Genomic DNA, 11,011 nt, shown 5'->3' with positions numbered 1-11,011 from the left:
CAGAGAAGAGGAACTGAAAAAGGCAAACCAGAGAGATGTGTGTTGCTGTTAACCCACACAGAAGGATGTGATGAAGTTAAGACTCTCCTTAACGAAGAGTCACTTGTTGTCTTGTGGCTTCCCAGTATCCATTCCCCTTTCTCCTAGTAATAACCCCCCACTTTCCCTTTGGGAAATAGGTTCTGCTCCATTGTGCAAAGCCTATGCAATTGCCCAACAAAATAGCCTGCCTTCTACTGGCCAAAGGGATGGTCATGTGATTCAAACTAAGCCAGATGTGCTCTCTCTCTCCCTCTCTCTGATGGTTAACTTAAGGTGTCTACTGGGCTATGGGATGCCCAGCTATTTGGTCAACCATTATTCTGGGTGTTTCTGCAAAGATGTTTTTGGATGAGATTGGCATTTTAATTGTATGTGGGTGAGACTCCTCCAATCAGTTGAAGGTCTGAATTAAAAAAAAAAAAGACGAGGGGCGCCTGGGTGGCTCAGTCGGTTAGGCGGCCAACTTCGGCTCAGGTCATGATCTCACGGTCCGTGAGTTCGAGCCCCGCGTCGGGCTCTGTGCTGACAGCTCAGAGCCTGGAGCCTGTTTCGGATTCTGTGTCTCCCTCTCTCTGACCCTCCCCCGTTCATGCTCTGTCTCTCTCTGTCTCAAAAATAAATGAACGTGAAAAAAAATTAAAAAAAAAAAAAAAAGACCAACCCTCCCCTGAGTAGGAGAGAATTATCCAGCAGATTGCCTTTGGGTTTCATCTGCAACATAACCCCTCCTGCCTGATGGCCCTGCAAGTGATACATCATCTCCCCCTGGGTCTCCAACTCCAACTCACCCTGCACATTGGGCTTACCAGCCTCCTTAACTGTGTGAGCCAATTCCTTATAATTATCCCTCTCTCTCTCCCCCATCCCTTTCTGTGTATATCCTATTGGTTCTGTTTTTCTCTGGAAAATTCTAATACATTCTCCCTCTCTTCCTCTGGATTTTGACGCATGGGGAGACACACTCAAAAACATAAGAGTAGCTGGAAAGCATTCATTTCAGCAGTGATGTCATGATGAGACATTCGGGAACCTCAGTCCTGCTACCTAGACCCCCTCCAGAGACGCTTCATTCTTGTCCTTTCCTGAAACTGGTTCTCAGTCTTTCCTAGCAATTTCCCATATCTTCTTTCAGCCCACAAATATTTACTGAGTACCTACTCTAGTCAAGGTCTGTTCCACTGGGGGAAGAGTGGTGATCAAGGTAGGCCTGCTCTCTCTCCTGGAACTTGTTTTCTAAAGAGTCCTTTTCTTAAGTAGGTTAACTCTTGGGGCACCTGGGTGGCTCAGTCGTCCAACTTCACTTGGCTCAGGTCCTGATCTCACAGTTTGTGAGTTCGAACCCCACTTTGGGCTCTGTGCTGACAGTTCAGAGCCTGAAGCCTGCTTCTGATTCTGTGTCTCCTTCTCTCTCTACCCCTCCCCCACTCACCCTTTCTCTCTCTCTCTCTCTCTCTCTCTCAAAAATAAATAAACATTTTTAAAAAATTTTAATAGGTTAACTCTTATCAAATAGTTGGTCTCTGTTGCTTGCCACCAAAGAATTCTGATTGATAATAATATTCTCTGTTTGGAGATTGCTGGCTCTGTTCCTTCTCTAGGTCATCTTGGATAAATGGGATGCCAGTCCTCCAGAAGAAGTCAGAGGAGAAACCCCCAGCTCTGCACAATCCTTGCAAGCCACTTCCCTCTGATTATCCCCAAGAAAACCACCTGAGAACCCACCAGTGGGCTTGTCTAATGTACTCACTTTAGGATAACACCTGACTCGACAGGAACACCTCCATGACAGTGGCTTCTCCACTGGAAGCCATCTACACCATCGTTTCTCCTCTCCTGCTTACAACCTGAGAAGATACATTACAACAAGAATTACCTTGCTTGTGCCTCATTATGATTTGTTCCACATTTAATCTTCTTCACCAGAAGCATTTTAATGCCCTCCCCCAAGACCCACAGGATTTATTCTCGGATTAGGCAGGAGACAAGATGAGAGAAGCTGATCGAAGGGGCCAGACATGGCTTTTTCATGAGTTAGCACCGGACGGCTGTTTAACACAACCGAAACTCTATCCTGAAGCAAGGAGGCATGCTGTTTGCCTCACTGCGGGGGTGTCAGTGACTATGGCTGGGAATTGTCACCGTTTAGTTTAGCACTCCTGGCAAACTCTGGAGCCAGCTTGCATAATGCAGTGTCTAAAGAACATGATTCTTGTTTGCAGTTAAAAATAGAACACGGTCACATAACAACTTGTACAGAAACCGTGAGGCTGGTGGAGGAACCAAATTGAATGACAGTCACAGGGGGTTACCGAACACCTGCCCCAGTCATTCAGAGCCTGTGCTCTCTGGGAATGGCCAGCACACAGAAGCCAGCTCTGCCCTGAAATCAAATGACAAAAATAAACAACCAAACTGACCCAGTTCAATCAAGAAACATGAGTGCACCTTTAAGCAGGCAGCAATTCAGGTAGCCTCTCCAGGCCAAGCCTCCTGGGAGACTTAGCTCTGTGTTCTAAAAGAATTAACTGTTGTAGATTCAGTGGCAGACATGCTGGGTTTACAGCTGGACTGAAAGCCGCGACCGAGTTAGGTCTGAATTCCACCCTCACTGATATGTTTTCACTGCAGGCGCACGTGTTCTGCTCTGTACAGAATGCACTAAACGTGGTTCCCTGGCTCCTTCTAAAACAGATGCAGGCGTCTCGTGACCCACTGCTGGGGCTCGCCAAGAGCTGAGATTTAGAAAAGAAAGATTTGGGTTTCCATACCAGGAAACACATTAACACTGTAGTAGAGTTCTCATTGGAAGAAAGGTCATGCCAGTGAAGGAGTAAGAGACCTCCTACCTGACAACATACAAAGCGAAGCTGTCAGAACTACTGATATTGTAATATACTACCAGGAAAAAAAAAAAAAAAAGGATGTGAGAGAACAAAAAGAAAAGGAGGCTTCTGCTTCCCCACCCCGGCCCTCGCCAGCCCTCTGGCCTGACAAATCACTTCTCTCTCTGCCTCTCTTCCCCCTCTTTAAAATTGGCCTACGATGACTGTTTCCTTCCAATGGTGCCAAAATGGTAGAAAGTTTAATTGGATACGTGTGTCAGTTCTTTGTTTCTGACTGTGGAATTCCAGAGTGGCCATATCCTGTGTGCTTCACAGCCACCTGGGGAGCTTATAAAATTACAGTAGCTGGGCCACACCCCTGCAGATGTGGGGACGGTGGGTCCCAGGCACGGGTAGGTTTTAAAAGTCCCCCAGGTGATTCTAATGTGCAGCTAGGGCTCAGAACCATGAGCTGCGACAGAGAAAGAAAAAAAAAAAAAACTCTCTATTGCTCCCCCAGAGAAAGGTGGAAAATGAAAGACACGTGGATTCTCCTACCTCCTCCAAACCTTCAAAGGGTTTCTTTTCATGGGGTTAGACAAATTGTCTTGTTCCCAGACTTCTCCCTCCAACTTCCCCCACCCCTCTGCCAGCATCAATCAAGAAGGAAACGAACTAAATATTTTGAAGAGGTGGCTGGGGACTTTTTATTGATTTTTAAAAAAAAATTTTAAGTTTATTTCTTTTGAGAGAAGGAGAGTGCAAGCAGGGTAGGGGCAGAGAGAGAGGGGGAGAGAGAGAATCCTATACAGCCTCCACAGGGTCAGTGCAGAGCCTACTGTGAGCCTCGAACCCACATGAAGTCATGACCTGAGCTGAAACCGAGAGTCGAATGCTTAACTGACTGAGCCACCCAGGTGCCCCACTTTTTATTGTTTTTAATTGAAGCAAACTCTAAGTAGCACTTAAGTGTATTATGGGGGCACCTGGGTGGCTCAGTCGGTTAAGCGGTCGATTTTGGCTCAGGTCATGTTCTCACAGTTTGTGAATTTGAGCCCTATGTCAGGCTCTGTGCTGACAGCCCAGAACCTGGAGCCTACTTCGGATTCTGTGTCTCCCTCTCTCTCTCCACCCCTCTCCAACTTGTGCTCTCTCTCTTTCAAAAATAAATAGATAGATAGATACATAGATAGATAGATAGATATTTAAATGTATTATGGTCTTTGCCTCAAAGTTTATCTTTTAGAATTCACTCAGTCCTGGGGCACCTGGGTGGCTCAGTCGGTTAAACGTCTGACTCTTGATTTCAGCTCACGTCATGATCTCACGGTTCCTGAGTTCGAGCCCTGCATCAGACTCTGTGCTGACAGCATGGAGCCAGCCTAGGATTCTCTCTCTCCCTCTTTCTCTGCTCCTCTCTTGCTTGTGCTCTTTCTCTCTCTCTCAAAACAAATACATAAAAGATTTTTTTAAAAAATAGAGTTTATTCAGTCCTGAGGCATTTATACCCAACCGGAGGGTCTTACAGTCCTCAGTCTGTGCCACCATGTTCAGAACAGGCTGCTGTCTTCACACCCAGCTGGTGACACTGTCCCCTTCACCTCGCCATAGGCCCTTATTAGTAAAGGATGCCTGGGTGTTAAGCACCCCATCCCCCTATAAAAAGTGAATGATTCAGGGTAGAGGATCTTATTATGGTAAGTCCCTTGATGAAGGACTTAATGTCTCAATGCAGGTTGGCCAGTCCAGTTTTCTCTGTACCCCCACTAGGCTCCATGCCCCCCCCCCCACTAACACATTTGTTACAAAGCTTGTTCCACAGGTCATTGTGTCTCCCACTGGAATAAGTCCCAGAAGACCCAATGTTCATTCCATGCCCTCCTATAGCCTGTAGTTTGTCCTTTGCCCTTGAAAGCACCCTGTGTGCTTCTGCTCTGTTGAATCAGACGTTTGAAAGGAGGTGGAAACCTTGAAAGAGAAACCAAAGGACACAGCAAGGGTCACAGTGATGTGGTTAAGAGCTGGGGAATCAAACCGGCCTTAATTTGAATCCTGTCTCTATCACTTTCTAGCTATGCACCTGAGATATCATACCTAACCTCTCTGAGCCTCAGTTTACTCAAGTGTAAAATAAGTTTAGTTATAAAACCTACATCATAGGGTTGGCATAAGGACTAAATGAGATGTACCTGGTGGCATCATGTGACCATCCCAGAAGGCAGTCACAACTGCCACTGTTATTATTAATAAAGTTAAGAGTGAGGAGTGTGGTGGACCACTGATATCTCCTCAGAATCAATGTCAACTGTGGAGCAACGGGACCTGGGGGAGAAAACCTGAGTTTAGAGCCATCCCTTCCTCTATGATTTTAGACCAGTAGCAGCATGTCTTCAAGCTTCAGTTTCCCCAGGTGCAAAATTGTGGCAATAATAATATAACCACGATGCCGACTTCACAGAGTGGTTACAAGCACTAAATGCAACAATGCACATAAATGTGCTTTGCAAGCTCAAAGAACCATATAATATAAGTAATTACGACTCACACCCAATTCTCAACATTTTCTTGTCCTGAAAACTGATAAAAGGAATAAACGGCTTCTCTAAGATTAGAAATGGAACAAAGTGAGACTTGACTCTCATGCCTCTAATCCAACAACTCAATAAAGTCTAGGCAAAGGGTGAGCCCCACAGAGAGTGAGGGATCTGATCAAAAGCGGGCAGCAGTGCTGGGCTAATAGTTCTGGAATGATCCCCTCCTTTAATTCAGCAACTGCCTAGTGTTTATTTACCATATTATCTCCCATCGCCTCAGAAGATATCCTAACAATTAGTTAAAGTTGTTGGTTTTCATAAACGATGACCTTCATAAAAGATGGCCTAATATCACAGGGCAAAAAGAGAGAGGGCAGAAAATACCATAATTATGTTTCTTTCTTCAAGGAGCCTTTTTTCTTGGCTGTCATGGTTTTTGTTTGTTTGTTTTGTTTTTTGTTTTTTGTTTTTTTTTTTTAGTGTCTAACTTTTTAAATACTATGTTGGGTTTTGGGTGACACTTCCCTGGTATTTTTTAAGGGGTTTTTCAACTTCTGCTGACTTTGCTAACCGACACAAGTTTCCATTGCTATCATAAACATTTCTAATTTGAAAGTTAAAGGCAGGGAGCACCTATGCCAGCACAAGAAAGGGAATTTAATGTCACATTGTTACTAGCTACCTGTAAGCAGGCCCTTGGATGGCTCCTATCAAAGTGGAGGCTCTCTCTGGGTCCTGAGCTACCTAATTACATACTCTCTTCCTCCCCCATCTGCCAGCTGTCTTCAGAGCCTCCACTGACCCAAGATGCTCCCCATTCACATTAAAGATAGAGATGACTACAGCACCTGGGGGGCTCAGTCAGTTGAGCATCTGACTTCAGCTCAGGTCATGATCCATGAGTTCAGCCCGCATCACACCCTCTGCTATCAGTGCAGAGCCCGCTTCAGATCTTCTGTCCCTCCCCTCTCTCTGACCCTCCCCCACTTGCACTTTCTCTCTCAAAAATAAATAAACCTTTTTAAAAAAAGATACAGATGACTTAGGACACCTTAAAATGCTGGTCCTCCAGGGCAGTGTTCCTTTAGGAACATTCAAAATTTAGCCAAAGGAAAGAGATTCCAGTAGTAGAATTCCAGGCTTCGCTCTTGGGGGGCCCAAGGGGTGCTATGGGAGCAGGCAGGACATTATGTGTCCAGTAATACTTGCAGTGGGTGGTATGGAGTCCTTAGAGGACTTCCTACCTCTTTGCCCACTGTCCACTAGAAAGCAATTAGGGCCAACCGGATCTGTGGACATGGGAAATGAGCTGGATGAAGAAAATTTGCAAAGAATGCACAGGAGGGCCACTCCTCCAAAATTTTTTACATGTTTGTGGAGGCCATGGGGTTAACTCAAAGGGAAGAGGGGTAATCCAGCCATTAGGAATGTTCTCTGTCCTCGAAAAGGCTCTGAGGAGGAATGTCTTGGAGTTGGGGTATGTGTACAATATGCATTAACGATAAGGAGTGCCCCTTTTGAGAGCTTTTTTCCAATCCCCATATAACTTCATTTTATCTCCAAATTAGACAACAAATTAAGAGCAAGAAAGGAAAACTTTAAGTCACTCATTCAAATCTACCAAATCAAAAGCTCCACTTATGCAATACTACATTTCACCAGCCAAAATAGCAGTGTGCATTTATTTTAGTCCTTGGCAAGTATTCAAGTGCAAGAGCCTATGGAGGTGTTATGAAAGGCGCTGGCAGGTAATTGTATAAGGCAGGCAAACTGGGAAATGGATCTTCTTAAATGACCAAAAAGAAAGGGGATCCTGATTAAGATGACATCAGCTCCCAAGAGGTCTAGTCACCCTTTGAGGGGCTCTAGACTTGTAAAAGAATGACCAGGTCGACAGGTAGTAAGTCATAAAGGGGCTAACACTTGCCCAAAACGAATGGAAATCTGAATCGTTGACCTCAGGTCCCCATGCCCAACTCCTGACACACTAGTAAAAATTTGCCTTTGCTGTGCTGGGGCCAGCTCTGCCCCCAACCGAAGTGAATATTAGACAAATATTTGAAGAATATCATTTCAAGGGGGTGACAAATTATTTGCCTGCTTGAAGCAGCCATCTTTGTTCAGGGTGCCTCTTTAAACCCAGTGGTTTTACAAGCCAAGAGCACAGAGGAGAGGACTATCAACATTGTCTTCTCTCTTTCATCTTCTAACACAGGCGCCCAGTGCCCTTGGGCTGCCCAGAGTCAGGAAAAAGGTGAGGTAGGATGAAGAGAAGAGAAGGACAATGAAGCCAGGCCTGCTCCCTCATCCAGGACTGTTTCACATATGCTTCATGGCATGCAGGAGCACCAAAGAGAATTCCATTTTTTGAGGACTTCTTACCTGCCAATGACTGCTGATTGCCTTACATACATTATCTCTTTTGAATCCTCACAATACATGGAGGTGGTTTTCAACATTCCCACATTCCATATGCGGTTCTAGGGAAATTAAGAAATTTATCCAAATTCACACAGGGGTTCAAAGCCCTTGGGAGGGTCTGACCTCCCAAGCCCCTGTTCATACAGGAGACATGTTATAATCCTCTTAGATTCCCTTGGTGCCACACTGGCCTGGACCCTCAGCCACAGGGTCTGTCTGGCTCGGTGGCCTCTACAACCCAAGAACTTACTCCAGCTGGGGCCAACTAGAGTCTTGCTGGGAGAATCAGGACCTTCCCCTTGCTGCTGTTGAGTAGCTCAGCCAACATGCCACATACCCTGACATTTTGGCTTCTCCCACCAAACACGGGCTGTGAAATCTGGTTTCCCTGATACCAAAAGGGGCCAGAGAAGCAACCCAGAAGTGGTGCCCAGTAGTTCTCTTCTCATTGGAGAGACCTAGTCTGACAGTTTTCTTCACTTCCTCCCTTCCAATGACTCCTCCAAGGCACAGTCTCTCTCAACATCCTCCCTGAAGGACGTTCCCATGTGGCTAAACAGACACACCTGCCGACTTACCAGCCCTGTGTCTTCAGAGCCATTTGTGGAGCCATGCTAAGGCCACCCCACTGCATTACTCCCCACCTTCCTACCTCCCTTCACTTTACTCTCACCATAACTGCTCAGAGATTGCACTTTGTAAGTAAAGCAAGCCTGAAACCCAGGCTTTCAGTTTTGTCTTGACTTAGTTATTTATTTTGACATTCTTAATAATGTGATAAGTACCTGCAAGCCTGCCATCCAAAACAAAAGCTAAACTCTTGACATAACCTTCATCTAACCATGTGGTCCCCCTCTCATTCTCCCCCTGTCCCCATACAATACAACCATCATCTACACTTCCTTTGCTTTTTTAAAATGTGCAGTTTTATTGCATCTATAAATATTTCTATAAAGTATATTCTTATATTAGTTGTTTTCTATAAGAATTATATGAATTCTATAGAACTCTATAAGAATTATATGATATTGTATACTTTTAGGACATTTGCTTTCTTCACTTAATGTTTTCTTGTTTCATTGCTAGGATTTATCCACATTGTTGTGAGTTAGCTTCGTTCAGTTGTTTTTAATGCCATGTAATAATATTCAGTTGTGTGAATATGTTACAATTCATCCACCCACTCTCCTGTTGATGGGCATTTGAGCTGTCTCCAGGTTGTCACAGGTTGTCAGCTCAACCTGTTGAGCTGTCTCCAGGTTGTGATTAGTGAAGTTATGAACATTCTTGCACACATCTCCTGTTGTATATCTGCATGAGTTTCCCTTGGGTCCATCCCTCAGAATGAATTGTTGGATCATATGTATACAAATGTTCAACTTTAGGAGATATGCCAAACTGTTTTCCAAATGAGTTAACCAAATCTGTGCCCTTTCTATCATACTCAGAAAAAATACTCTAAAATCCAATGTTTGTAGTTCCCCCTAGTTCTGACAGCTGCCAAAATTGAGAATTGCTGGTCGGTAGGGAAGTACCTTATGTTTCCTCTGAGTATTTGATTTTTTTAAGAGGATGCTTGGAGAGGCAGTGATTTTCATCCAAAGCAGTGACTTTCTCAGGCTGAATATTAGAGGGCCTCTATCTCTGCAGGCCCTTCCAGATTCACTCAGCGATTCACTGACATGCTTACTAAGTTCTCGGGCTGCATAAGACCTTGACGATCCAGTACTGGGAGACAGCCCTGCCTTCAAACATTCTAAAGTTTGGGCACCTGAGTGGCTCAGCTGGTTAAGTGTCAGACTTCGGCTCAGGTCCTGATCTCACAGTTCGTGAGTTCAAGTCCTGCATCTCCTCTGTATCCCTTGCTCTCTACCCCTCCCCTGCTCATTCTCTCTCCCTCCCTCTTTCTCTCTTTCTCTCCCTCTCTCTCTTTAAAATGAATAAAATAAGATAGACAAACATTCTAAAGTCTGATGTGGGAGAAAGACAAGAAGACTAGTTATGTTGGGATGCTATCTCAGTCTTCCTATTTCTTGGTCACCCTTTCTCCCTAGGCAAATGGTAACTGAGATTGACAGAAAGGAATGGGGGTGGGGAGCAACAGGAAGTCTTCACAGAGAGTGGGCAGGTATACACTAAACTTGAAGTTACCCAAAGGCAAATAATTTCAAATAGTCCCACCTGGTTATTTGCTATCATCAACCCCTTCCACCATAAATTTCCTGGGAGAAACTGTCCCCTCCTGACAAGGACACCTGGTTCCATGGTAAGTCAGAGGCCTGACTACCCCATTCTTGGAGACTGATTGGAAACCTGCTCTTCTCCTCCACTTCACCCACACAAGGATCTCTTAGAATGGACATAGTGTAGATTAGGACCTCTCTGCCCTCACTCCCTATATCCACTGTTCATCTTCAGGTTGACTCCATGTGTCAGCCAGATGGACTCTGGCTGCCTCAGACCTCCAGAGTTCCTAGAGCCTATGATTCTGGAAAAAGGGAATTTTTCTGGATAGCTGGTAAATAATAAGAGAGACTTCTGGCTGGCCCAACTCATATCATATACTCTTCCAGAAGCTAATCCCTTTGACTAGAAAGATAAAATGCTCTGATTGACTGAGCCTGGATCACATACCCATCCTTGGGCCAAACCATCTGACCAGAGGGTGGGGGATGTGTGCCCCCAAAAGGATGCTGGGCAGAAAAAATAAAAATGTGTGCCCATGAAAAGGCTCAAGAATACAGCAGTTTTACTTGATTACTCTAGTTCATATTCCTCTTATTACCTCTTTCACTAGTGAGGGACAAGGCAAAAATATATTTTACATTGTCCCTCGGTATTCTGTCAACTATAGCACAATGATCCGTGTCATGGAGAAATAACATAAGTCACCTACCTGATTTCTACTTGTAGTGGCCTTAGTAATCACATGCATAAAAGAATGTTTAGGACGGAGCATGCAGTCTAGCATAGTGTAGTTTTATAGTCCCCTCTCACAACTGAGCAAGCAGGGACCTCAAGTGGCTCCTCCCCTCTGCCCTGTACTCCACTCTTCTGTTTACCTGAGTTACTGATCTGGAGCATTTTCGGTCACTCTTCCTACATGGAGCATTTTCGGTCAGTTTTCTTGATTGCTTTCTTCTGGGGCTCTGGGGATATTCCTTCTTCCTCTCCTTAAAACCAGCAGCTCCA

Source organism: Neofelis nebulosa, chromosome 4 (assembly GCF_028018385.1).
Source record: "Neofelis nebulosa isolate mNeoNeb1 chromosome 4, mNeoNeb1.pri, whole genome shotgun sequence".
Lineage (NCBI taxonomy): Eukaryota > Metazoa > Chordata > Mammalia > Carnivora > Felidae > Neofelis > Neofelis nebulosa.
This window is presented reverse-complemented; position numbering follows the sequence as displayed.